This window comes from Camellia sinensis, chromosome 1, assembly GCF_055761805.1.
Source record: "Camellia sinensis isolate YWXY chromosome 1, ASM5576180v1, whole genome shotgun sequence".
Taxonomy (NCBI): Eukaryota; Viridiplantae; Streptophyta; class Magnoliopsida; order Ericales; family Theaceae; genus Camellia; species Camellia sinensis.
In genome coordinates this window covers 156344831-156371517 of record NC_138961.1, presented here as the reverse complement: position 1 = coordinate 156371517, position 26687 = coordinate 156344831, and positions in this window count along the sequence as shown.

The following is a 26687-nucleotide window of genomic DNA, read 5'->3' as shown; positions in this document are numbered from 1 at the left end:
GGCCGGCCGGCCACCTGCAGCTCCAAAAAGTGGTCGGCCATGATCCTTGCAGTATGTACATTACAACTATACACTTTTTTCCCCCCAAAAACCTATATCCGGGGGGACAACTTTTGGGGGGAAACTTGGCTTGTTTTCCCCCCACTTTTTCCCTCCATTTCTCCCCCTATTTGGTGTATATACATGGCTGGCCAGCTCTGGGATAAGGGTTAGAAAAATTCCCTTCAAGCCCTTTGCATTATATCTCTCTCCCTCTCCATCTCTATCTCCAAGCTTCCATTCTTCAAACCCTACACCATTTTACACTACACCACCAAGCCCTACCCTTCCATCCCCCACTCCAGCAGTTTGAGGGTGTTCCCTAGAGCTTAGAGGTGCTGCAAATTCAAGCCAAGAGTTGCTAAAGACTTGTCTTCAAGGGTAAGTCCTATTTCCCCTCTTTTGAGCTTATTTTTGTATCATTTGTTTAGCTATTTTTCTTACTGTTTTGAGCTCCGGCCTTAACTGAAAGTATCCTTTATTTGAGCTCTATTTCATGTTTCATTAAGGGACTTTTGGCATTTGAGGTCCCTATCTTGCACTTGCTTCATTATCCTTCTTAAATGCCATTATCTTGCATAGTATTTTTAGCCTATGTGTGATCTGTTTTGAAGCATAATGTAAACTTTAGATAGGCTTATTTTGATCCCTTCTTCAACATTGAAGAAGGGCTCATCACTACTTGGGACCCCCATGTGCCACTTGTCATTATACCCCTCTTTGGTCCCCATTTTTTGCATGATTTGGCAGCCCATTGTGCTTCTGTTTTTGGGTTCTTTTCAGAACTGAAAATAGTATTATTTTGGCCCATTCTTCATGTTTCATTAAGGGCCTTTCATGGTTTGAGGCATATTTTATACACTTCATGTTATATCTCTCTTTTGGGCCTCATTTTTGCATAGCATTTTGGACATATTTTCGTACTGTTTTGGGTCCGGCCATCAACTGTAAAATGCATTATTTTTGGCCCCTCTTCAACATTGTTGAAGGGCCCCTTTGTGTTTAAGGCCAGAAACCACCACTTGCTTCTTTGGCCACCTTTTGGCCCATTTCTTGCATGAGATTTTAGCCATACCTGTGCTGGTTTTTGTGGTTTGACATAAACTGTAAAAGATCATATTTTGGGCCCCTCTTCAACTTTGTTGAAGGGCCCTAATCTGTTTGGGGTTAGCAGCTGCGAGTTGTTTCATTATCTCATATTTAGGGCCATTTTTGCATGCTAGTTTTGCCCTATTTATGTTTGCTGTTTGGTCATGCTTTAAACTGTGAACATGCTTTTCTTGGGACTGCCTAGCTTCTGTATTCATACTTCATGTTCAAATTATGTATGCATTGCATAGCTATAGGCCATTTCATGTGCCAAAATTCATGTTTCGGGACTCGTTCCATGCATCGGGTATCATTTTGCCATGTTTCGGGGCTGTTTTGCCCCTCATTTTGCTACTGATTTTTGCATATTTGCATATCATATTCCATGTCTTGGCCATGTCTCATTAGAGTGGCATTTCGGTGCCTGAGGGTCGGTCCTCGGTTTGCGTGCACGCGTGCACGCATTTCGAGTTGTCTTGTTTTCATCTGATGGCCTCCTATGTGAGTGTGGCTGAGGCTCTCTCATGTTGGTATAAGCCCATTATTGCATTGAGTATGCCATTTCATCCATAGCATTGTGCATGCTCGGTTGTATGTTACCTCGTGCAGCGTGTATGCCATTCCATAACATTGTGTATGTTAGGATTGTATCTTAGTTGCATTTCATGCATGTCATACATATTGCATCGTGTTCGGGATAGGAGTTAGCCCGGGCACGGGAAACGAGGTACGTTTCGTACTCCGAGTGACGGAACGTGTCTCAATTCCAAGTCACCGACACTCCGGATTACCCATGATGGAGTTAGGTTTTGTTGTGTTTATATGTGCATTCATTCTACATCGAATTGCACATTTCGACCCCTCGGCCATCATGCATCGATATGCGTGATTGGTGGCACGAGGATCGAGGCATGCATATATCTGTGAAAATACATTGCTATGCCCCTTTCCTGCTCTCTGTTGCAGCAAATCAAGAATCAGTGGTCTTCCGAGGCTTGGCACGCATTTCAAGAACAGGTGTAAACAGACGCTAATTGGGGCATCGTCATGGATTTTCGCGCAAAGGCAACCCGGGCATGCATCATTCATCATCCGGAATGGAATCAAGGCAGTCCCTGGCTTGCATGCCAGTTTCTTTATTTTCTTAGTTAATTTGTTAATTAATTAGGAATTTGTACATTATTCGGACTGTATTATTTGGACTGTAATATTCTTTTATTCGGGACTGTATATTTATTCGGACCCTCTGCGCGAGGGCATAACTGTAATAAGTGTGTGTGTGTGTGTTGTATGTCTTCCAACCCCACGTCTTTCTCCCTTTTATTTACCAGCTTATAATGGTTAGATTAGGGCATGTTTCAATTAGCATACAGTATGACAGCATGTTTGCATCATTCATTTGTTTTGCATGCACCGGGCTCGGCGCATCATACTAACTGCATTTGTATTTCAATTTCAAAGTTGAATATTTGTTAGCTGTTGCATCTCATATGCCATGTTTAGAATAGCCGAGCCTGCTATAGTCGCATTTTGCATGTGTTGCATTAGGCATTTTTGTACACTTAGGATTCATGCATGGATTTCTAATGAGTTTCTGTTTTGGCTTGGAGTACTCGGTGAGTTTTTATGCTTTAGCATCCTTGCATGCGTGTGAGTGACTGCCATGAATAGCATGCTTACCATGAGGCTAATTGCTTATGTGATATAATTGCCTGAATGCCTGTGGGTGAAGGTTGGGTTACTTGGATTGGAATAAGTCATCAAATGTTTGTTTTAAGCCCACTAGATAGTGGCAAAACCATCTTTTCTAAGCCCACCCGAGGGTGGCAAAATCTGCATTTTAAGCCTACTTGCGAGTAGCAAACCATCTTTCAAAAACAAACATGAAATGTTTTGTTCCAATTCAGGCGACCCAGTCTATACTTGTATGCTGTACGCATCACATAGTAAACTAGGCTAATAACCGGAATAAGAACGCACAATGTTTTTAAAAATAGATATCATGGTTAGTAGAGGCCGATCTTTGATCGGGCGAGCGGGGGTGCTCACGAAGTGACCTTCCCCAATCGTACCCAAGTTCCCGAGCCGAGGCAACTTTGGTGATGACGGACACGTGGCCTTTGGCACCGAGTCAGGGTTTCCTAAATTTCCCATTAAAAAAAAAACATTTAGGTGGCGACTCTATATCTGGCAAAGCAGTCCATGTTTGGCACTTCTTTTTCTAAAAATCTGTTTTCTCAAAACGATTTGTCGGATTTGGACTCTTTGGTTCAGACTTGGAACCGTGACAAATTTGAGAGTCCTGAGCTGTAGTGACCCCAAATGAACAGAACGGGAGCTCGTTCCTCCCGGGGCGTTCGGGGACGTCTACAGTTTCTGGCGACTCTGCTGGGGAATTAGAGAACTTGACTCGAACTCGTGATATCTGTTTTTGACTACACTTGTGTGTTTCTTTGCATTGCATTTGCATTGGTGCGCCTAGGACACCGTGTTTGCCATCTGCTATTCCTGAACGGTTTGCCGGAGGCTTGTCTTGTCAAGGCATGACCATAAGGCTGACCGGTTGTGGGCTCTGCCAGTATGGGAACACAAACCCCGGTTTTACCGGGCACCCTTTTTGACTATTCGACCTAGTGCATATTCGGATCCATAGTGACCATTCCAAACTAGGACAGGTTGCTTACCCGCTTATAGGTTGTTTGAAATCGCTGTGTGCGTAGTGAAACCCTAGCTCTTGACAAAATAGGACAGGGGAACCCTACCCCAGCATAGGGGTATTTTGGCTCTCACTTACTTGTTATGTGCTTTTTGGGGTGCGTCTCCATATGAATGCATGTATCAGTTTACAGGGTTTGGGCATCAGGCCTGCGGGCGTCAGTTCAGTATTGTGGGTATCAGGCCTGCGGGCATCAGTCAGTATTTGAGAATCAGTTATCTGCGGATATCAGATTCAGATTTGGGGACAGTGATTCAGGGATAATAATCAGTGATTGAGGACAGTGTGTATTCAGCTTGTCAATTGTGTGTTGTTATGCCAGGCTGTGTGTCATGCATTTATTTTAAGCTGTTATGCTGTCCGTTTATCTGTTTATTTATTTCCTTTTCGCTTTATTTATCTTTTGCTAGGGCAGTTCCAGCACAATTGCTTCCAACCCAGCAGACATTCCCCAAGCACTTTGGACACGAGGTCGTCGACTCAATCGATCCAAGGATCTAATTGACGGACAGCCAGTGTTCCATTCTCTATCCCCGGTTATCAGGCAGAGACCGAGGAAGCACAGTGTATCCGAGCAGAGGACTACCCCGTCAGTAGACAGTCAGATTGGGATCCCAATTACTGCTATAGAAATAGACTTGCCAATAGTTCAGACGAACCAAGGCAGTATGGCAACACCGACAGGAGTCGAGGAAATGATGCGTCAGATGCAAGAAACCATGAGAGCCACGCAACAGGACGCCATTCGCCGGGATGAGTTTGCCAAACAGCAAGCCGAGATCATGGCCCAGCAGGCCGAACTGATTACCAGACTGCAACAGCAGAATGCGGCATCTGCTTCACATCAAGTCCCTCCTCCGCCAGGGGCTCCATTACCCGAGCAGGCACCCACTGTTCAGAACACTTTGCCTAATGCCCAGAACACCGTGCCAAATCTCCAAAACTTACAAGAGGACACGAATCTTCCAACGGGGCCAGCTCCGCCCCCGTTTCTGCCACAACTATCCAAGGCCCATACACCCAATCACCCGGACTCTCCCTTCGAGTTCGAGATTGATCATACAGCTCTAAAATTGAGCAAGCTTGAGAAGCTCTTTAAGAAATCCCAAGGGGTAAGGGCTATTCCGGATATCGAAGACGGATATACCGACGTGGCCGTGACATTACCCGACAGGTTCAAGATGCCGCAAATTGACCGTTTCGACGGGTCCGGTGACCCCATGGTCCATCTTCGGCTATTCTCAGACATCCTGCGGCCAATGGGCCTAACCCGACCACAGAAGCTTTCACTGTTCGGCCGAACCCTGTCGAGTGTGGCCGTCCACTGGTACGCGAAGTTAGAGGATGAAGTGAAGAAGAGTTGGGATGAAATGGCAGAGGCCTTTGTCGCGCAATATTCTTACAACACTCAAATCGAGATTACAACTCGTGATCTCGAAACGACAAGGCAAGAGCCCAAGGAAGCTTTCTCAGACTTTGTAACCCGATGGAGGGCAAAGGCGTCAATGATGACTTTAAGGCCCACTGACAAGGACCAAATCCGGATGATTGTGCGCAATCTCCAACCAAAGTTGATGCAGAGAATGATTGTAATCCCCTTTCCCACTTTCTCAGATTTACACGAGATGGGGGTACAGATCGAAGACGCAATGAAACAAGGTCTGTTTGACCAGGATAGGGAGCAACCAAGGAGGACTTTCAACAGAAACAACAATGCGGGCCCGAGTGGCGTTGCAAACGCAAGAGCCTCGGAAGTCAGTATGGTCGCCACCATCCCCCCTCTCCTTCCAAGGCCCATGGCAGCCACACCCTTCTCCGGTGCATCCGGAAGCAATGCTCAAACCTCCAAATACCCCCCCAGAGGCCAAAGAACCTTCACCCCATTACACATGCCTTTGTCTAAGGCTCTGGGCGTCTTGATCAGGAAGGGACATCTCAAGCCCTTAGAGCCGAGGCCATTGCCGAACCCACTCCCTCCCTCTCACAACCCGGCCAAGTACTGTGCATATCACCAGCAGCATGGCCATGATACAGACCAATGTTATAGGCTGCGTCACGAGATTCAAGACCTCGTTGACAAAAATGTGATTTTGCCGCCAGAAAAACCCAACGTCACAACCAACCCCCTCCCTACACACAACCAAACTCCACCGCCCAAAAGAGTCAACCTTATCCAGACTGGGGTCGTGTCTTACGATCCTAGCATCTATATTACTCCCACCCACCTACCTAAGCCGGAGGTGTTCCTCCCCGACTGCACTGACTTTTTGTGCATGGTGGACATCTCCACAACCCAACCAGAGCCGACGGTGGTGGCCATCGAAGATGGGGAAGGGCAGACTTCAGGAGAGAATGGGGTTGTTGAATCTGGGACTGGACAAAGTTTTGCCGGGAGAGCCTATGATCCAAGCGACTACATCCTATCAACAAGCCAGATTGGGCTGGGTATAGAATTGCTAGAGACAGGAGAGCTATGCATGATCTGGGGGGATGGATCTGGGCTAGGGGCAGATGATCTGACAGCCGTAGAGGAGGACTTTGCCAACCTGCAATTTTTCGATGATCAAGAATCAGGGGATGCAGCAATCAACTGGTTTGACTATGAGGAATCGGCAGAGGCCACTGGATGGCTCGATGATCAACCAGATGTAGTGGGAGAATCCCAACCAGAACAGGGCCCGGCAGGGGCGAGAGTATCAGCTGTGGCTGGAAGGGCCGGGAGTTAAGTTATATTGCCGGAGAGCGCTGGTACGAAGAATTTCGCTCTGGACGGAAGCATTGTGGATGCAAGAAAGGCTGAATAACAAGCTGCACCGGTGCAGATAAAACAACAAGGTTTTGGGAGAACCGGGAAAGCTAAGATCCATGAAGGGATCGAAAGTGCTGCGGGCACAAGAACGGAGAATGCTGTGGGCATACAGACTGAAAGTGCTGTGAGCACGAACATACCCGAACTGGATGGGTGCCTTTTGAACGCTAGCGGGATGTGGTGGGAAGACGATGACTTATGTCTTGCCCACACGGATGAAGATTGGGGAAGTAATCAACCGGATGACACTTGGTACCTTGATGAGGTAGATCACATGACGAGAAGCGGGCGGTACTTCAAGCCCCCGCACTTAGACCAACCCGAGGCATCCGGGAAGGATAGAGAAGCGGAGAAACAGAAGGAGAAACAGATTGAAGAGGAAACTGTGCTGAAACAGCTAAAGAAGATACAAGCAGACATCTCCATCTGGGGACTACTTATGGCATCGAGAGTACATAGGCAAGCTGTCCTATCTGCTATGGACAAGTCCAAACTCTCCATAGATACCACCCCTGAACAACTGGTCGGGTTGGTTTTCCCGGGAGGAGGTTCCCTGGCATTAACCTTTTCGGACAAGGAACTACCGCCTGAGGGCACAAATCATAACAAACCCCTCTACATTTTCGTGGAATGTAGAGATAAGTGGATACCGGTGGTACTTGTTGATACCGGGTCTGCTATTAATGTCTGCCCGACCAGAACAGCGTATGCAATCGGGTTGAAGCCCGCGGACTTCGTCCTGACTACTCAAGTAATCAGAGCATACGACAATACCAGCAGGGAAGTGATGGGGACTGTCAGAATTCGAACCAAAGTTGGTCCAGGACAACACAACATTGAATTTCATGTCTTGGACGTTCCCGCAACCTTTAACTTACTTTTGGGGCGACCGTGGTTACACCAGGTCAAGGCAGTCTCTTCCACTCTACATTAGATGCTGAATTACCCTCACGGGAAGGGGGTAGCAATTGTTTTTGGGAATTCATCAATCCATCCGCCGCTGGAAGTGTCCACACCTGTCTTGGAGATCGAGCACGGCACGAAGGATGTGTTTTTATCGAGGTTCACGTTGGCTGAGGCTCGAGTGGTACAGAATGTCATGGCTGTGAATGAGGGGGTGTACGTCAGTGCTCAATCTGTCTACCTCATGAACAAGCTACAACACATCCCCATAATGGGATTGGGAAGAAGTGGCCGGAAAGGCGTCGCGGCATTGGCCGAAGTGCCACACAACCCTCACACCTTTGGATTGGGTTATCTGCCCACCAAAGAGGACTGGGTGAGGAAGGGAAAAGAGATGGCCGGAAGAGCCAGAGCAAAGAAGGCTGGGAAGCCTTTTGAGTTAATGCATAGGCCCATTTGGGGTACCCTAAACGGACGCTTCGTCCGGGAGAGGGAAGACTTTCCATTCTGCGGCTTCCCAGAACCATGGCTGAACGCGGAGAGGAAGCGCGTGCCTGGTTTCGAGATCTTCTTCGACTTGCAATTACCTGGGGATGACGTTGCCGAAGAGCAGACAGACCCACCAACTGAGGTTGAGCAGTGTAAAGCAGTGGATTCTGAGAGCACCGAACTTGAGATAGGGGTAGCGCTGGCGTGTCTACTTTCAGATCCTTCGATCGACCAAAAGTGCTTGGGGGATAACTCCTCGGTTTCCATGATTGGAGATGAAACAGCTGCGGGCTTTCCAGCGATATCTTGGATGCATCTATCGCACCTTCTCTCACTTGGCAATACGAGGAGGGATTTTTGTCCAGCAACACCGGGTCAGGTAGTGAGCCGGAATCTGATTCCACCGAGTCTTGTGAGTCAGAATCAGGTTCCAGCTCGACTGAGTCTGAGTCTGGTAATCCTGGGGATGATAACCCGGATACCACAGTTATGTCCAGGTCGTCTTTTTCTTTCTCATTTGAGTCTGTTGTAACTGAGAATTCGAACGATTTGGATGAACTTAATGAGAATCAAGTAACTGTGGTTTCTGAGTACTTTTCTATGCCCTTAATTTATTGCATAAATTCAGACTTTCAAAATTTTGATGAAAACGACGAGGACGAAATTCCTCCGGTTTTGCAACGTTTAATTGAGCAGGAGTAGGAAAGATTTCTCAAACCCTTAACGGATGAAATCATTACCGTGAACATTGGTGCTGAGGAGGACCCGCGGCTGGTCCAGATCGGGTCCACGCTGTCTTCAGAGGAACGCGAGCGCTTAGTCGCTTTATTAAAAGATTTCAAAGATGTTTTCGCGTGGTCCTACGAAGACATGCCTGGGATCGATCCTGAGATTGTACAGCACCGGATCCCCCTTGACCCCGAAGCCCGACCTGTTAAGCAGAAACTCCGAAGGATCCGCCCCGACTGGGCTCTTAAGATCAAAGAAGAGGTCACCAAGCAAATCGATGCAGGCTTCCTGTTGGTATCCGAATACCCGACTTGGTTGGCCAATATCGTTCTAGTGCCGAAGAAGGATGGCAGGATCTAGGTATGCGTGGATTTCAGGGATTTGAACAGAGCTAGTCCGAAGGATGACTTTCCCTTATCGCATATGGATGAGTTGGTGGACTTTACAGCAGGGCATGCTTTGCTTTCATTCATGGATGGCTTTTCAGGGTACAATCAGATAGTAATGGCACCAGAAGACAGAGAAAAGACTGCATTCACCACCCCGTGGGGAACATACTGCTACAGAGTAATGCCATTTGGGTTAAAGAATGCCGGAGCTACTTATCAACGGGCCGCGACCGCGATATTACACGACATGATCCACAAAGAGGTTGAGGTGTATGTGGACGACATGATTGTCAAGTCCAAGGAAAGAGAGGGCCACTACACCGCCTTCCAAAAGTTCTTTCAAAGGATCAGGGAATTCTGGTTGCGGTTAAATCCTCAGAAATGTACTTTCGGTGTTACAGCGGAAAAAATGCTTGGGTTTCTGATTACACAAAGGGGCATCGAAGTCGACCCTTCAAAGATCAAGGCCATCTTAGAAATGCCACCACCAAGGACTGAAAAGGAGGTGCGAGGCTTTCTGGGTAAAGTACAATTCATAAGACGGTTTATCTCTAAATTAACCTTGACTTGTGAACCACTTTTTGGTCTCCTGAAGAAAGGTAAGAAATTCCAATGGGACGGCCGATGCCAAGCTGCGTTTGAACAGATCAAAGAATATCTACAGAACCCGCCTGTGTTGTCGCCACCAGAGCTGGGGAAACCATTGATTTTGTACCTTTCGGTGACTGAGACTACAATAGGCTGCATGCTCGCACAAGAATCGGAGGATAAGGTGGAGAGGGCCATCTACTATCTGAGCAAGAAGATGTTGGACTACGAGACCCGTTACACTCCGCTCGAAAAGGCTTGCTTAGCTTTGGTATGGGCTACCAGGAAGCTACGGCACTACCTGTTAGCTCACTCCGTAATGTTGGTTTCACGATTGGATCCCATCAAGTACCTTTTCGAGAAACCAGCACTTACGGGTAGGCTAGCTCGTTGGCTGCTGTTGCTCTCCGAATTCGATCTGAAGTATGTGACACGCAAGTCAGTCAAAGGAAGAGCAGTGGCAGAGTTCCTTGCCGACCACCCGGTTGAGGGGGATGAAACGGTTGAGTACCTATTCCCAGATGAAGCCATTTTGCACATCGACGACGAATATTGGACGATGTATTTTGACGGAGCATCAAATCAGTACAGGTATGGGATAGGAGTGTTACTGATAGCACCCGACAATTCCCGTATCCCTCTAGCCTTCAAACTCCGGTTCAAAGTCTCGAACAACGAAGCAGAGTATGAGGCGTGCATTGTCGGCCTAGAAGCGGCCTTGGAACTAGGGGCAACACGTTTGGACGTTATCGGGGATTCAAACCTCGTTGTATCTCAAGCAAACGGAAACTGGAAAGTCAAGGAAGAAAAGATGATGATGTACCACCAAACCTTGGACTTGTTAATTCCTCGGTTTGAAAAGCTAAACTTTGCTCATCTTCCAAGAGAGAACAACAGGTTCGTAGATTCTCTAGCAACTCTATCTTCTATGATAGACATCCCATTTGGAATCTGGATGCTTCCAGTCGTCATTGATCAGAAATTTGCACCAGCCTATGAGTCGATTGCTGCTATAGATGAGGTTCAGGATGAAAACTCCTGGTATTATGACATTTGGAATTTCTTGGAAAATGAAGCATACCCGCCAGGGGTAAATGCCAAGGATAAGAGGGCAATCAGAAGAATGGCCGTCCAGTTCATCATCTGTGGGGGTAAATCGTATAAGAGAGGTCATCTGGGAATGCACAAGCTGTGTGTTGAAGCCGAAGAGTCAAAGCGCCTGATGGAGGCCATCCATGGAGGAGAATGCGGTGCGCATATGAACGGAGTAATGCTGGCACGGAAGATCCTTAGACAGGGTTATTACTGGTCCACCATGGAGGAGGATTGTATTAGTTTTGTTCAGCGATGCCACAAGTGTCAAATTCATGCAAACCGCATGAACATCCCGCCGTCGAAGCTGTACAACATGACTTCGCCATGGCCATTTTCAGTTTGGGGAATCGACGTGATCGGGGCTGTCACTCCGAAGGGGTCAAATGGGCATGAGTTCATCCTGGTTGCGATAGATTATTTCACGAAGTGGGTCGAGGCCCAATCATATGCGGTGTTGAAGGCGTCACACGTTGCAAAGTTTATCAGAAACAACATCATTTGTCGCTATGGGGTCCCAAACGAGATAATTTCAGATAATGGTTCCCACTTCAAGAAGGAAGTGATAGACTTGTTGAAGAAATACAACGTGGCTTTCCATAAGTCATCTACATACCGGCCGCAAACCAACGGAGCGGTCGAGGCCGCCAACAAGAATGTCAAACACATACTGCAGAAGATGGTGGAAACCTACCAGGATTGGCCAGATAAGCTGCCGTTTGCTCTGTGGGGCTACAGGACTTCAATCAGAACTTCTACCGGAGCGACTCCGTATTTATTGGTTTATGGAATGGAGACTGTTCTACCCATCGAGATTGAGGTTCCGTCATTACGAGTATTGGCTGAGTGTCAAATAGCCGAGGCAGATTGGCAGTAGAGCAGATTTGAGGAACTCATGCTGTTTGACGAAAGAAGACTGAAAGCACTGTACCACATTCAAGGCTATCAACGCAGAATTGCCCGGGCTTTCAACAAGAAGGTTAAGTCCAGGAATCTAAAAGAAGGAGATTTGGTGCTCAAGGACAACCGAGCTCCCATTCACGACCCAAGGGGCAAGTTCAAACCCAATTGGACCGGTCCTTACATCATCAAAGCTATCTAGTCAGGTGGAGCTGTGGTTTTGATGGATCTAGATGGCCTAGAGTTTTCACAACCGATCAACATGGACAAGTTGAAGAAATATTATCCTTGAGAGGCTCGGTAGGCCGAAAACCCAAAAGGGCGACCTAGGCAAAAGTTAGAGCACAAAAAATTAGAAAATATAAAAACTGAGCTCGCAAGGCTGAAAACCCACAAAGGGCGGCCTTGGCAAAAGTTAGAGCGCAAAAGGAGAGTGAAAATATCCGAGTGAATCTAAGCCTGAACTATGTAAGGCTTGATTCCCAACTTTGGGATACGTAGGCAACTTCACCTTGAAGTTCAGCCATAAACTCTTCCCCGATCAACTTTGTCCATTTTGACCATCTCGGTCATCTTTATCCATCAGCATTTATCGCGATCTCCGGTACAGTGCTATTCAGACTAGGGGCAACTTCCCGTTGCCGCGACGGTGCAAAAGTTACTCAGACTAGGGGCAACTTTCCGTTGCCATGCAGTGCCGCGGTACTCTCCAAACTAGGGGCAACTTTCCAGTTTCAGGGATCTGGGGTTGTGCATCTCAGTGACAGATCTTCGGCGTGTCCAGTTCTGATCCATATTGAAAATGGTTTTGAAAAGTTTTAATAAAAGTTGACTTTGTTCAAATTAATCTCTTTACAACTAAGACCATTTTTGGGCCAAAGCGGAAAATTTTCAATACCATAACCTTCAATTTCATTGATTTCAAAAACAGAGCTCTCCTGCTCTTGCATACAATCGAAGTTGCTTTTTATTACATTCATAAAGAAAACTTGAAAGTATTAATAAAGCAATAACTTCGGGGCATCATCAAGTCAAGTATCCCTGCGCCCCCTCTCAGAGCTGGTCGAAGCATCTGACGCCAAGCTAGGCCCAACCTGTGCCTCCTCGTTGAGCCAATCCAAACACTCGTCAAACAAAGTGCAATTGAAAGTGGGAGCAGTAGCCAGGAGCTCTCTAGTCCTCCATGCTGTGGCATACCGGGCAAGCTGTGCACCTCGAATCGGGAAAGCAGCTGGGTACTCAATCCCCTCTAGTGGGCAGATCTGATCATGTCCGAACTGGCGCAGGAACCGGAACGGAAAGTAGAATACGCAGTGGGTTAGACCAATCAACTGGATCCCGATTAGCCGGGAGATGCTATAGCTCATTGCCGGGAGATTGAGCCAAGGACAACGCCAAGCAATGCGATCTGCGAACAAATTGCACACCCAGTCAAACCACCATCTTTCATCAGGGGCATTGACTAGGCGCTGTCGAAAGAAATAGCCTTGAGCCGTGTAGGCCGGGCAAGAGTCCACGACCTGTAATTTGTCCATTAACCATACCTGGGAAGGGATGAAAAATGAGAGAATAAAGAATAGAGAGATGTACGATGAGAGAAAAGTAAGATAAGGGTTTTGTGAGAAAAACCGAGCTTGAGGGCCGAGTGATGTGAGCAAATATATATGTGAGATTAGGTGGGAAACATTACCTGCAGCAGCAGTGGACTCCCAACAAATCTAGTCGTCTCCCGGCGATAAACAGAATCCAAACCCATCAGCGTCTCGGCCAAGGTCATGGCGATACAGCTCTTTCCTTCTCTCAAGCCTAGGGCAACTTCAATCAGACGAATGCTAGCTCCGCCGAAGCCCGAGGAAAGCAGAAAGTGAGACAGCAAGCACAAGCAAAGGGCATGTTGCCGGAAACCTTGCCAATAATGGTTGCTGCGGTCACCGGCGTCAGAAAAGCGATGGATCAAGCCAAGGATATCCAGCTCCCTATTACAGATCAGAGACCGAGCATCATGAGCGGTGAGTCCACACATCCGCCCTAAAGCCTAGGCATGGCCAAAGCGGAGCTGGGGCAAGATCTCTTCATGACATTCAGACTCCATCAAAACCTGAAAATCTTCAAAAGTTGGACATACCTCTTGACCACCGAAGCTAAAGACGTGCGTCACTAGGTTCCAAAACCTCGCCGCGGCATGGAGGAAAGGGAAATGTAGCGGAGTGCGGCTCAGCGTGAATAGTGCATTCAGGCCAAAACCCCGAAAGTTTAGCTTTTCCGAGCCATCTAGAGAAGAGATCCAAGATGTGAGATTTTCTGCGAGAAACGCCTCCATCTTTGTGCAAAACTAAGATGATTTGAATCAAAGCACAGAGCTGAGGCTTTTATAGAGGGAAAAACACTATTCAGGAGGACACGTGTCGAAAATTGGACGGCTGCAGGGATAAGTGGCCGGCCACCTTTTCTAGCTAGCCGGCCACATTTCTCTTTTCCAACACAAAAAATTGGCCGGTGGCCCCCCTATCTACAATAAAAGTGGCCGGCCATGCTCAGTGTATGCCTTTGGCCCTGTTTTACCCTCCGAGGGAAAGTTTCAAGCATTTCCGTGCAACGGATGTGTCAAAAGCCTTTATTTCCCTCTGTCTCGGATGCGTTCTGGTGCCCAGATCGTCCGAAGTACACTTCGCTTTGTTAAGTCTTGTTTATCGAGTTGTTGTTTTGTTTATCGAGTTGTCGTTTTGCTTATCGAGTTGTTTGTCGAGCTGTCGTATTTCGTGTTTTTGAGTTATTACTCTTTGTTTAAGCTTTTTGTTTAAGTCTTGTTTATCGAATTGTCAACATTATTGCATTTTGTTTATCGAGTTGTAAACTTGCTAGGGTTTTGTTATATCTTAGTAAGTTGAGTTGCTTAGTTTGTTGCGTCGGTTCACTACCTGACTTGGTGATTACACAATGCACATTCCCATTCAATTTCATTTTTGTGCAAAATAAAATGATGCGATACGATGCTAAAAGTTTAAAATACAAACACCTTTTCAAAAGCTGTTTCATTCCATCATGTCTTGCAAACAAGCAAATGTATAAGTTTTACAGAAAATAAAACTGCCTAACAATATGCAAAGTGCTACAAACTACTAGCAAAAAGGAAAATAAAGCAGGAAATAGCAGCATCAATGCCATCGGGAGCGGGAATGAGAGGCACTCCTCATCCTCTTCTGCGGGACAACCTCTGCACCATCATCATCATCCGGGTCGGAGCTGTCGTCCTCAGGATCCCCCTCAGCCTCGCCTCCGCTCCCGGAACCAAGACCGGAGTCCCCCTCCTCAGCAGATGTCTCTGACTGACGGTCGGTAACCTCCTCCTCCTCCTCCTCATCGGGCTCCGCCTCTACAACAGGTGCCCTGCGTCTGCGAGAGGACCCTCCTCGAGCTCCTCGGAAAGGCTTGGATGGCCCAGCTCCGTGAAAAGGCCTGGATGGCCCAGCTCCCTGAGAAGGCCTGGATGGCCCAGCTCCTTGAAAAGGCCCAGATGGCCCAGCTCCCCAAGAAGGCGCAGGTGGCCCGGCCCGCGGCTGAGCATATACAGGAGGCATCTGAAAGTGAAGAGTTCAATACATCAGTCCAAATATGTACATCAGATGCAGACGCAAGCAAAAACTACATGAAATGGGTGCATGTAAACACAGTGTACAGGTGGGGTGTGTGTCAGATGTGCTCTACACAAATAGCCTACCAATGCAGTAGAAATCAGCATGTCATCAGAAGTATGATAAATGCCAGAAAACTGAAGGGTCCCTGAAAGCCCATGATAGACAATTGTGCCTCCCTCCGCAAGACCATGCCCTCGAGTGAGGCTACCAATCTGACCACCTCCTCCATGTACTCTCTGGGTGGCTGCAAATACAAGCTCAAATCATCAACGAATAAAGGAGTGTCTAAAGCATTTGAATGATAGATGAAAAGCGGTAGAACATACCAGCGGTGAGTCGGGATCAATGGCATATCGATGACCGGGCATCGGAGGCTCAATCGGGATCGGAGTCGGAGAGGTAGCCCCTAACTGCCACCCCATCAGCTCAGTCGGCATATCCGGTCACCCAAGATGAGAAAGAGTCGGAGGAATCGGGGGAACCGGTCTACCCCCACCTCTAGATGTACCAGCCTTGCTGGTGGAAGGGGCGTCTGCAGCCCGAGCCCGAGCCTGGCTAGAGGATGGCATACCAGTAGACCTCGTCATCGGGGTGTGAACTCCCGTCAATGGAGGCATCAGGTATGTATGACGGTAAGTGGCGTAGTCCCCCTCCTCGAGATGCAGCAAAGCATCAGTACCCAGCATAGCACTGACTACATCCTGGGAAGAGAGCCTACCAGCAGTCCGCATACTGACTAGAGGTGCTGCAGGAGGGTCCTGAGAAAGGTACCCCCACACCTGACGTAAAAAGCGTTCCCCCAGAAACCATGCTCTACCAACAGGTCCTTCGAGCAGGAGCCTGTACTGGGAGGTGCCCGATCCTCCGGCATACTGAAATCGGAGACCATCACCTAAGGGTGCCCAGGGCTGCCATGTGATCTGCGGATAACAAATGCATAAACCAATCAGAAATCGAGAATATGCGTGGCAAATCAAAGATGAAAATGGAAGGGACTGAGAGTTCTGAAGTACCTCTTATGGGCGCACAGTGTCAAAATACTGTCATAAATAAAGGAGAGTCTCTCGGGGTCTCGGCCGGTGCTGGCCCTCGAACACCAGCGAGTACGGGGTCATGAGGGGCCCTGCCACCTCCAACTCTGGGGCTAACGTCGGGAAATAGACGTAGACCCATAACTGAGAAAAGCAGTGCAGAATGTAAATACAAAGTGCTGAGGGCAAAATACAGACTGTAAAGTGCGTTGTGTGTGCAATGTACAAGTAATGAGGAGCAGAAATGTAAATCAAGAGGACAGAAAGTACCTCCCAGGCTCTCCAATAACCGCCGAGTAAGTCTCCCTGCCTGCGGGAGGTCGCGCTCATGTAGCAGTAAAGGGTAGCCAGGCCGGCGCCACCCCAGTCATACCGACTGACCTGTGATAGGTCAACCAGAGCCCTCAATAGATACAGCCCCACTGTGTTCCCTCTATCGGCGAACAGAGTAGTCCCGAAGAGGAACATAAGGAAACCACGGGCATACTGCTCTGTCTCCTCAGGAGTCCCGGGCTCCATCTCCACCCACCGAAAATGGGAAGAGAACCAAGTGTACCGGACTCTCCCGGAAGCCCTGTCAATAGGCGGGCGGGCCCCCAGCAAATGAATCCAAGCGGCCTCCCATTCGCCCATGTCCTCGTCATAAGGAATGGACCAACCTCCTATGTCCAGGCCGGTCAATACAGCGAAATCCAGCGGGGTCATAGTCAAATCCCCAGTGGCGGAAAAATGAAAGGAGTTGGTGGTGTCCCACCATCTCTCCACCAAGGCTGCCATCAATGTCCTCCTGGCAGGACAACGCGATAATCCCATGCAGAAGGCCCTGAACCCTGCCAGGTCTACTAAATCCCGGACAGCCTCTGGGAGCTCTGTATACCAATCTCTCGCGGCGGTGGAGCCATATCCCCGCACATTGCGAGAACCAACCTGCATTCAGAATGAGTACATATGTCAGTATAAAAATGAATGAGCTGTGTGCCAATGAAATGAATGAGCTGTGTGCCAATGAAATGAATGGGCTGTGTGTTCAGAAAATTGGAGTTAGGGCTGTGTGTTCTACTCTCAATCCGTGTGGGCTGTGTGTTCACCATCAATTTGGGCTGCGTGTTCAGAAAATCAGAGTTAGGGCTGTGTGTTCTACTCTCAATCAGTGTGGGCTGTGTGTTCACTATCAATTTGGGCTGCGTGTTCAAAAAATCAAAGTTAGGGCTGTGTGTTCTACTCTCAATCAGTGTGGGCTGTGTGTTCACTATCAATTTGGGCTGCGTGTTCAGAAAATCAGAGTTAGGGCTGTGTGTTCTACTCTCAATCAGTGTGGGCTGTGTGTTCACTATCAATCTGGGCTGCGTGTTCAGAAAATCAGAGTTAGGGCTGTGTGTTCTACTCTCAATCAGTGTGGGATGTGTGTTCACTATCAATTTGGGCTGTGTGTTCAGAAAATCAGAGTTTGGGCTGTGTGTTCTACTCTCAATCAGTGTGGGCTGTGTGTTCACCTTCAACTTGGGCTGCGTGTTCAGAAAATCAGAGTTTGGGCTGTGTGTTCTACTCTCAATCAGTGTGGGCTGTGTGTTCACCATCAGTTTGGGCTGCGTGTTCAGAAAATCGGAGTCAGGGCTGCGTGTTCTACTCTTAATCAGTGTGGGCTGTGTGTTCACCATCAATTTGGGCTGTGTGTTCAAATCTCAATCAGTGTGGGCTGTGTGTTCACCTTCAATTTGGGCTGCGTGTTCAGAAAATCAGAGTTTGGGCTGCGTGTTCTACTCTTAGTTAGTGTGTGCTGTGTGTTCGCCTTCAAATTCGGGCTGTGTGTTCGACAAATCAGTGTTTGAGCCGTGTGTTCACTTCTTAACTAATGTGTACCATGCGTTCGCAATCAATTAATGAGCCGAGTGTTCAGAAATTCAAGTGTTTAAGCTACATGTTCAAGATGAAAACAAAGTACTATGTCATAGGCTAAACTGTGTGTTCAAGCATGGCAAAGGCACAAAATACACGAAAAATGCAGAAAATAAAGTAAATACCTCTCGTGCCTCGTAGGAGAGGTGATGCTCTGGCTCTCGCAGAAGTAGATCTCCGGGTGCTCGATCATCAAAATCAGTAAAGTGACGAAAAGTGGCCCGGGGGAGAACATGTGCCGGCGGGGCATACCTCTCGGGAATAAAGGGTCGAACCCTCGGAGGCAAAGTCATGACATCAAAATCATCCCCGATACCTGGAGAGCCTCCACCATGAGGAAAATTACCCGCCATTTTGGAAAATCTGCAAAAGGGGCAAAAATGAGCAAAAATTGAAAAAAGTCAACAAAAGTCAACCCTTGGGAAATGAAAAAGTCAACAAAAGTCAACTCCCGAGCAAATCTTCCAAATATCGAGACAAACTCACCTCAAGTGGCGAAAATGAGAAAAGAAGCCCCGAAACCAAAATTTAATCGCTTCAAAGTGCTTGAAACTGAATGTTTTCACGAAAACAACTTGCGTGGGGTGTTGGAAAACGCGTATAGAGCCCGGATCTGAAGAAAAAATGGTTTGGGAAGCAAGAGGAGAAGATCTCTCGGCTAAAGTTATGAGCTCCAAGTGTATGGATGAGAGAATATATAGAAAGAAAGGGAAAAGACCAAATTACCCACGGATTTGGACAGGTGGTCGGCCGGCCACCTTTTCTAGCCGGCCGGCTATTCTCTTTTTGGAAAAGTGGCCGGTGGCCTCCCCTTGGGAAAATAACTGGTCGGCCGTGTCTCCCACATGCTCACCTAGCTCTCTGCAAATTTTGAGGAAGATTGGAGTTCCCGGGACCTGAAAAAGTTCAAGAAAAGTGCACTTTCGGTCGCGAAATTGCTCCGCCGGAACCCTAGCTTCAAGTTCTGACATGTGTTTCATCATTATTCATCGAAATCAAGATGTATCCTTTTTGAATGTGTTGTAGCCTTTCTAGGAAGTGAATCGGAGGCAGTGATCGAGTCGCCTTCCCCGAAACACGCGTTTCCTTGCTCGTTATTTCGTAACAAACGGGCACCTTAGTTTATGCTCGTTTTGCACTATCATGCACATAACTTGCATTCTTATGAGCATACTTGCATTATTATGCACATTTCTTGATATTGCCATACCTCTATGCTTGAGCATGCGTTGTCGCGCACGTTCCTTTCTCGCATCGCGGTGCATTCACTCGCCGGCACTGTGTGTGTCAAACTTTCGGAATCACATTGAATATATGTTGTTAGCATATTGTGCTTGTTGAATTTCTCTCTTTTGCAGGCACGATATTGTATATACGGTTCATTTGAGGCTGGTGCGACCAGACGAATCGCGCAGGTATCGTATCCTTTCCGTGTGAGACGCGACGAGAATTGAATGATTCTCCGCACCCTTAACTGTCTGAAATGTAGTTGTTGCTTTGCATTCTGGCTTAAAACTGTTGCATCTATTTGCGAATACTTGCTTTATTACAGCTTGCTGCATTTGCATGATCATTGAGTTACCTCCGGCTCTGTGCATATCGCTTTGCATTCTGCCCCCTTTGCCTGCGGGCACATCTCTGTTTATCTTGTACGTTTGTCTAAGTCTTCGGCCTTATCAAAAATGGGTCGTCTCTGGGCTTTGACATTCACTCCCGTCACTTGTGACTTCCGAGTTCTGTCAAAGAGGGGCAACTGTAGACACCCCATTTTTGACCGACCTTGAGACTCAGACGTCACCAGTTGAGTGCTTGGTGATATTGCATAATGTGCTCGTTCAGAAGTTTCAGAGTCTCGGCTGCGAGCCCTGCCTCCGGACTTCCGAACCCTCTTCTGTGCCTTGCCTCGGTTTGCGAACCAGACTCGGTTTTCTCTGTTTCTTTTCCTGAGGGGAGGGAGAGGTCCTGTAGACCATCTCTCAGTGGCCGTGGGCTACATTTTGTGCCTGTAGGCCATTTTGCCCATTTCGGAGCCCGGTTCTCGGTTTTCGGAGCCGTCAGGCCGTGTGCTTCGGTTCGGGACCGCTTAACCATCTCCTATTGCTCCGGTTTTTGGCATACATCTTATTTGCTCCCTTTTGAGGGACACTAAGGTCTGAGAGACCCACTTCGTGGTCGAATGCCACTTTCGGTGTTTAACAGGCAGTTTTCGGGGCCCCGAACTGCGCGTTCTGGCCCCCGAACATTCGTTTTGCATCGGTTTTTGCTCATTTTTGGCAGGTACCTCTGTTTCATCACCAGGAAGGCCGTAGAAGGGTGGGAGGCCAGCAATTGTTTCAGCAACCAGTTATATTCCTCCGGCGCCCTCCGACGCCCGCTTTTTCTTACTTCCGAGCCAATGTTGAACACCCTTGGACTATTTTCTTGAACTTCTAACCACATATTTGTGTTGTACACATATGGGAGGACCCTAAAAGTTGGTGGCCGGCCAGTAATTCCACCTGACCCTTTTGAACCCTTCCTAAAAATGGCCTATTCTCTCTCCTGTTTTACAGTTGACAAATTTGAACCACAGGGTTGTGTTGAGGGCACCTGGGAGGACACCAATCTGTGGTGGCCGGCCATTAATCTCACCTGACCTTTTTGACCCTTGGCCGGCCGGCCATGGGAGGTGGCCGGCCGGCCATCTGCAGCTCTAAAAAGTGGCCAGCCATGATCCTTGCAGTATGTACATTACAGCTATACACTTTTTTCCCCCAAAAAACCTGTATCCGGGGGGACAACTTTTGGGGGGAAACTTGGCTTGTTTTCCCCCCACTTTTTCCCTCCATTTCTCCCCCTATTTGGTGTATATACTTGGCTGGCCAGCTCTGGGATAAGGGTTAGAAAAATTCCCTTCAAGCCCTTTGCATTATACCTCTCTCCCTCTCCATCTCCATCTCCAAGCTTCCATTCTTCAAACCCTACACCATTTTACACTACACCACCAAGCCCTACCCTTCCATCCCCCACTCCAGCAGTTTGAGGGTGTTCTCTAGAGCTTAGAGGTGTTACAAATTCAAGCCAAGAGTTGCTAAAGACTTGTCTTCAAGGGTAAGCCTTATTTCCCCTCTTTTGAGCTTATTTTTGTATCATTTGTTTAGCTATTTTGCTTACTGTTTTGAGCTCCGGCCTTAACTGAAAGTACCCTTTATTTGAGCTCTATTTCATGTTTCATTAAGGGACTTTTGGCATTTGAGGTCCCTATCTTGCACTTGCTTCATTATCCTTCTTAAATGCCATTATCTTGCATAGTATTTTTAGCCTATGTGTGATCTGTTTTGAAGCATGATGTAAACTGTAGATAGGATTATTTTGAGCCCTTCTTCAACATTGAAGAAGGGCTCATCGCTGCTTGGGACCCCCATGTGCCACTTGTCATTATACCCCTCTTTGGTCCCCATTTTTTGCATGATTTGGCAGCCCATTGTGCTTCTGTTTTTGGGTTCTTTTCAGAACTGAAAATAGTCTTATTTTGTCCCATTCTTCATGTTTAATTAAGGGCCTTTCATGGTTTGAGGCATCTTTTATACACTTCATGTTATATCTCTCTTTTGGGCCTCATTTTTGCATAGCATTTTGGACATATTTGCATACTGTTTTGGGTCCGACCATCAATTGTAAAATGCATTATTTTTGGCCCCTCTTCAACATTGTTGAAGGGCCTCTTTGTGTTTAAGGCCAGCAACCACCACTTGCTTCTTTGGCCACCTTTTGGCCCATTTCTTGCATGAGATTTTAGCCATACCTGTGCTGGTTTTTGTGGTTTGCCATAAACTGTAAAAGATCATATTTTGGGTCCCTCTTAAACTTTGTTGAAGGGCCCTAATCTGTTTGGGGTCAGAAGCTGCGAGTTGTTTCATTATCTCATATTTAGGGCCATTTTTGCATGCTAGTTTTTCCCTATTTATGTTTGCTTTTTGGTCATGCTTTAAACTGTGAACATGCTTTTCTTGGGACTGCCTAGCTTCTGTCTTCATACTTCATGTTCAAATTATGTATGCATTGCATAGCTATAGGCCATTTCATGTGCCAAAATTCATGTTTCGGGACTCGTTCCATGCATCGGGTATCATTTTGCCATGTTTCGAGGCTGTTTTTCCCCTCATTTTGCTACTGATTTTGCATATTTTCATATCATATTCCATGTCTTGGCCATGTCTCATTAGAGTGGCATTTTGGTGCCTGAGAGTCGGCCCTCGGTTTGCGTGCACGCGTGCACGCATTTCGAGTTGTCTTGTTTTCATCTGATGGCCTCCTATGTGAGTGTGGCTGAGGCTCTCTCATGTTGGTATAAGCCCATTATTGCATTGAGTATGCCATTTCATCCATAGCATTGTGCATGCTCGGTTGTATGTTACCTCGTGCACCGTGTATGCCATTCCATAACATTGTGTATGTTAGGATTGTATCTTAGTTGCATTTCATGCATGTCATACATATTGCATCGTGTTCGGGATAGGAGTTAGCCCGGGCACGGGAAACGAGGTACGTTTCATACCCCGAGTGACGGAACGTGTCTCAATTCCAAGTCACCGATACTCCGGATTACCCATGATGGAGTTAGGTTTTGTTGTGTTTATATGTGCATTCATTCTACATCGAATTGCACATTTCGACCCCTCGGCCATCATGCATCGATATGCGTGATTGGTGGCACGAGGATCGAGGCATGCATATATCTGTGAAAATACATTGCTATGCCCCTTTCCTGCTCTCTGTTGCAGCAAATCAAGAATCAGCGGTCTTCCGAGGCTTGGCACGCATTTCAAGAACAGGTGTAAACAGAGGCTAATTGGGGCATCGTCATGGATTTCCACGCAAAGGCAACCCGGGCATGCATCATTCATCATCCGGAATGGAATCAAGGCAGTCCCTGGCTTGCATGCCAGTTTCTTTATTTTCTTAGTTAATTTGTTAATTAATTAGGAATTTGTACATTATTTGGACTGTATTATTTGGACTGTAATATTCTTTTATTCGGGACTGTATATTTATTCGGACCCTCTGCGCGAGGGCATAACTGTAATAAGTGTGTGTGTGTGTGTTGTATGTCTTCCAACCCCACGTCTTTCTCCCTTTTATTTACCAGCTTATAATGGTTAGATTAGGGAATGTTTCAATTAGCATACAGTATGACAGCATGTTTGCATCATTCATCTATTTTGCATGCACCGGGCTCGGCGCATCATACTAACTGCATTTGTATTTCAATTTCAAAGTTGAATATTTGTTAGCTGTTGCATCTCATATGCCATGTTTAGAATAGCCGAGCCTGCTATAGTCGCATTTTGCATGTGTTGCATTAGGCATTTCTATACACTTAGGATTCATGCATGGATTTCTAATGAGTTTTTGTTTTGGCTTGGAGTACTCGGTGAGTTTTTATGCTTTAGCATCCTTGCATGCGTGTGAGTGACTGCCATGAATAGCATGCTTACCATGAGGCTAATTGCTTATGTGATATAACTGCCTGAATGCCTGTGGGTGAAGGTTGGGTTACTTGGATTGGAATAAGTCATCAAATGTTTGTTTTAAGCCCACTAGATAGTGGCAAAACCATCTTTTCTAAGCCCACTCGAGGGTGGCAAAATCTGCATTTTAAGCCTACTTGCGAGTAGCAAACCATCTTTCAAAAACAAACATGAAATGTTTTGTTCCAATTCAGGCGACCCAGTCTATACTTGTATGCTGTACGCATCACATAGTAACCTAGGCTAATAATCGGAATAAGAACGCACAATGTTTTCAAAAATAGATATCATGGTTAGTAGAGGCCGATCTTTGATCGGGTGAGCGGGGGTGCTCACGAAGTGACCTTCCCCAATCGTACCCAAGTTCCCGAGCCGAGGCAACTTTGGTGATGACGGACACTTGACCTTTGGCACCGAGTCAGGGTTTCCTAAATTTCCCATTAAAAAAAAACATTTAGGTGGCGACTCTATATCTGGCAAAGCAGTCCATGTTTGGCATTTCTTTTTCTAAAAATCTATTTTCTCAAACCAATTTGTCGGATTTGAACTCTTTGGTTCAGACTTGGAACCGTGACAAATTTGAGAGTCCTGAGCTGTAGTGACCCCAAATGAACAGAACGGGAGCTCGTTCCTCCTGGGGCGTTCGGGGACGTCTACAGTATGGCTCACCCTTGTAGACTAAACTTCAACAGCCTCTTGGCTTGAGAAAAGGTGCTCCTTGCCTCTGGAAAACCAGCTCCAAGTGTTGGAAAGGATGGTGGATTGGTTGGCTTGGAGATGGAGTAGAATGGGTGTAGGATTTGAAAGGTTTTGAGGGTTGGAGGGTAGAGAGAGAGAGATACAATGTAGGAGGCTTCAACCAAAACTTCTAACCCCTTGAAATGCAGCTGGAGGTGCTGTTATATAAGCAAAAGAGGGGGGAAAAAAGAGGGGGAATGGAATTCAAGTTTCCCCCCAAAAGTTAGCCCCCCCGGATACACAATCTGGGGGGAAACAAAATACATATTTGTAATGTACCTGGAGAGAGGATCATGGCCGGCCGGTTTCCTAGGGTTTAGGTGGCCGGTCGGCCCTCCCCATGGCCGGTCGGCCAAGGGTCAAAAGGGTCAATGAAGATTAATGGCCGGCCATGCCAAAAAAAGGGCCTCTCATGTGTGCACAACACAACCATGTGGTCAAAAATTGGAGAGAATGAACTAGGAGAGAGAAAAGGCCACTTTTAGGAGGAGTTCAAAAGGGTCACACACAATTACTGGCTGGCCATGTGATATTGGTGGCCTCCCAGGTGTGTACAACACAAATATGTGGTTTAGGGCTGGAAAAAGTGGCCTTAGGGTGGTCAACATTGGCTTTCAAGTGAGAAAAACGGGCGACGGAGGGCGATGGAGGAATAAAGCTGGTTATCAGAACAATTACTGGACTCCCACCCTTCTACGACCTTCTTAACAATGAAACAGAGGTCCCTGCCAAAAATGAACCCAAACCGATGCAAAATCAAGGTTCGGGGGCCAAAACGCGCAGCCCGAGGCCCCAAAAACTGACTGTTAGGCATCGGAAGTGCTGTTCGACCACGAAGTTGGTCTCTCGAGCCACAGTGTCCCTCAAAAGGGAGCAAATAAGATGCATGCCAAAAATCGGAGCAAACGGAGGTGGTTAAGCGGTCCCGAACCGAGGCACATGGCCAACGGCTCCGAAAAATCGAAAACCGGACTCCAAACGGGCAAAATGGCCTACGACCATGAAACGTAGCCTACGGCCACTGAGAGATGATCTACGAGACCTCTCCCTCCCTTCGGGAAGAGAAAACAGAGAAAACAGAGCCTGGTTCACAAACCGAGGCAAAGCATGAAAGAGTCCGGAAGTCCGGAGGCAAGGCTCGCAGCCGAGACTCTGAAAGCTCTAAACGAGCACGATATGCAACATCACCAAGCACTCAATCGGTGACGTCTGAGTCTTAAGGTCGGTCAAAAATGGGGTGTCTACACATGTGCTTATAGCTATTTACCAATTTTTAGGAAACAATGCAATTTAGAAATACTTTTGGAAAGTCTTAGATATAGGGCTGCGGAATAGACACACATAGAACTTTTATCGTATTTATAATTCTATTCTTCATATGTAAATATTGGCCTTTTGGTTAATGAGTTTTTGTTATAAAAATAAAAGTTTCAATGATTATTTTGGTACCCTCACTTAAATATTTTTCTGCTCATGTTTAGTAATTGTTTAAGAATTGACCGTAGATAACTTCTGTTACTGCCCATCACAATACTTAACCCTTGGGTACGGAGAGTGGGTCATGACACTCCATGCAGATTTTGAAGGAGAGAGGTCAGTGACGGAGGCGGGGGTGGCAACAGTGGTGATCGAGAGGGGAAGGAAAGAGGAAGAAAGAGGGAGTATAAGTGTTATTTTATTTTATTTTATTTGTTTTTAATAATTAATTTTTTGAATTAAATTTTAAAAAGAATTTGGTTATGAGTGTTATTTTTTTTGTTAATAATTAATTTTTTTACTTGAATTTGAAAAATCGTTTGGTTACGATTGTTGATAAGATTTTTCAATAGAGTTTTAAGTTGTGTAGTTGGTTATCAGTTATAACCTTTTGAATTAACTCTTGAAAACTCATTACCAAACAAATTTTCTTATTGTACATGTCACATCAAACATTCAAAATTCAATTCAACACTCAACTCAAAACTCAATTCAAAAATATTTTCAAACCTCATAACCAAACAAATTTTCTACACTCAAATTATAATTCAAAAACTCAAAATACAATTCTATTATCAAATTATAATTCTAAAATTCTACTAAACGCAACCTTAGGTTTTTTTTTTATCTTTTTATTTTTAGAGTTATGTTAGGGACA